Source organism: Periplaneta americana, chromosome 8, assembly GCF_040183065.1.
Source record: "Periplaneta americana isolate PAMFEO1 chromosome 8, P.americana_PAMFEO1_priV1, whole genome shotgun sequence".
Classification (NCBI taxonomy): domain Eukaryota; kingdom Metazoa; phylum Arthropoda; class Insecta; order Blattodea; family Blattidae; genus Periplaneta; species Periplaneta americana.
In genome coordinates, this window is record NC_091124.1 from 44,627,501 (window position 1) to 44,630,299 (window position 2,799).

Here is a 2,799-nt window from a genome sequence, read left to right on the forward strand (position 1 = left end):
CTGTGATGAGCAACCTAATTTTACATATTAGTTTAAATTATTCGGAAATCCAATATCAATCATTTCTGAACTGGAAGTATTCAGAGATTTGTCGTAGGAATATACAATACAGTAATTTTGTTTCATAGCAGGAGTCCATGCTTCCAATGTTGTTGCCATAGTGGAGAGAGTTTGTTCCAGCTGTTGTTGAGTAACCTATGTTAAAAATTGTATCGTGCGAAATTTAGTTATTACGAAGTTGTTTCTCCAGCTTTAGTTGCTTTGAATGACTTCCAAGACTTTGTCGTTGACAAGTGTCTTCACATCATTTGCCCACAGAAAGTCCATGTGGGCAAAAGAGGACAGCGGTACTCTGTACTCTCCCAGAGACTTACCCAAAGCCGTGTTCAGCTGATGAACATCCTGTAACAAAATAAGACATGCAAACTGTTAAATAATGCACGGACTCACATTACTGTACAGCAATAAAACTAACCGATATGTTAAGTGGAGGTTTGTAAAATATTTTCACGATCCCATTCTTACATTTCTAGTGTCGAAATTCTGTAAACTGTATATCTAATCTAAATCAATGGTGACTTATCTATGCGGGTGAGAGATTTTCGGGGGAAACATAGGCAACTTACTTACTTATGGCTTTTAAGGAACCCGGAGTCATTGCCGCCCTCACATAAGCCCGCCATCGGTCTCTATCCTGAGCAAGATTAATCCAGTCTCCATCGTCATATCCCACCTCGCTCAAATCCATTTTAATATTATCCTCCTATCTACGTCTCGAGCTTCCCAAAGGTCTTATTCCCTCCGGTTTCCCAACTAACACTATATGGATTTCTGGATTCTCCCATACGTGCTACATGCCCTGTCCATCTCAAACGTCTGGATTTAATGTTCCTAATTATGTCGGGTGAAGACTACAATGCGTGCAGTTCCGCGTTGTGTAACTTTCTCCATTACCCTGTAACTTCATCCTTCTTAGCCCCAAATATTTTTCTAAGCACCTTATTTTCAAACACCCTTAATCTCTGTTCCTCTCTCAAATTAAGAGTCCATATAGAACAACCGGTAATATAATTGTTTTATAAATTCTAACTTTCAGCTTTTGTGAGAGCAGACTGGATGATAAAAGCTTCTCAACCGAATAATAACACGCATTTCCCATTTATATTTATATTTATTCTGCGTTTAATTTCCTCCTGAGTATCATTTATATTTGATACTGTTGCTCCAAGATATTTTAATTTTTCCACCTCTTCAACGGATAAATTTCCAATTTTTATATTTCCATTTCGTACAATATTCTCGTCACGAGACATAATCATATACTTTGTCTTTTCGGAATATACTCCCAAACCTATTTATTTACTTGTTTCAAGGCAACTCGGAGAGAAAAGCATGCGATCAGATAATTAGAGAAATTAATATGCATATTAAAATTTATAAGCGACAGATTTCTTTTACACTTGGAAATTTTGAACACTGGTCATTCTAATAGTTTAAAAGAAATCGCTTAACAGATTGTACGTCTGATAAAATCTAGCTATGATTACCGGGTGTCTTTATCTGTGGGCGAACAATACATGTTACAATATAGCTTTAAATTAATTTTAGAAATAGGATTAGAATACCTTCTTGAAACTTACCGTGGGGTCTCCAAACAAGTCGTTGTCACCATAGAAAAGTGTTGTTGGAACAATATCGTGTGACAGTTGGTATTCTGGTGGAAATATAGACCCGTATTGCATCCAGTTACCTAAGTAGAAGTCGCACTGTCTGAAGCCTCCTTCAACTGTAACAGAAATAAGAATATCAGACGCCGTGTAAATTCAGTGCTCGCTAAACTGCAGACACTGTCGCTTAAAACGTATTTCAACGAATGGCCCGCATTAGGCGATCGTTTCTCTTAATGACATTTTTTCTTTAGGACAGTGTTTTTAACACTGTAACGCCAATGTATTTTGAACCCTGCCCAACGACTGTTCCTCTCCCTGACCAAAGACTATCCTTCTTGTTGTCCTATTGCTCGTATATTTATAAGGGCTAATTGTAGCCTATAAACAACAAAGTTAATCTCAGATTAGACATTGAAATTAATATTCAGTCAAGCAGACCTTAGATTTTATGTTGTACAAGGGAGAGGCAGTAAGTTACAAACTGAAGTAGCGATCTACATTTCTGAATGAGGTGTATGAAGCTATCACCGCTAGATGGCACACACAAGCAAAACAAAGACGCAGCAGCTGCAAGATGCCTGCAGCTCTGCACGAATATACCAATGGCGACTTAATACTTGCTGTGGACAGAGTTCATCTGCCAATATAATTAAACATCGCTTGATGAATTCACCTTCGTTGAATGTTTTCAATTCCTTTGCAATTTCGTGGCAAATTCTGTAGCTAATTCTCATGGCCGATTCACTAAGTGCATTATTGTCATCCTGTTAATATATAATAAGATATGATATGATATGATATAATATGATGCGATGCGATATATGATATGATATGATATAATATAATATAATATAATATAATATAATATAATATAATATAATATAATATAATATACTTACTTACTGGCTTTTAAGGAACCCGGAGGTTCATTGCCGCCCTCACATAAGCCCGCCATTGGTCCCTATCTTGAGCAAGATTAATCCATTCTCTATCATCATATCCCACCTCCCTCAAATCCATTTTAATATTATCTTCCCATCTACGTCTCTGCCTCCCTAAAGGTCTTTTTCCCTCCGGCCTCCCAACTAACACTCTGTATGCATTTCTGGATTCGCCCATACGTGCTACA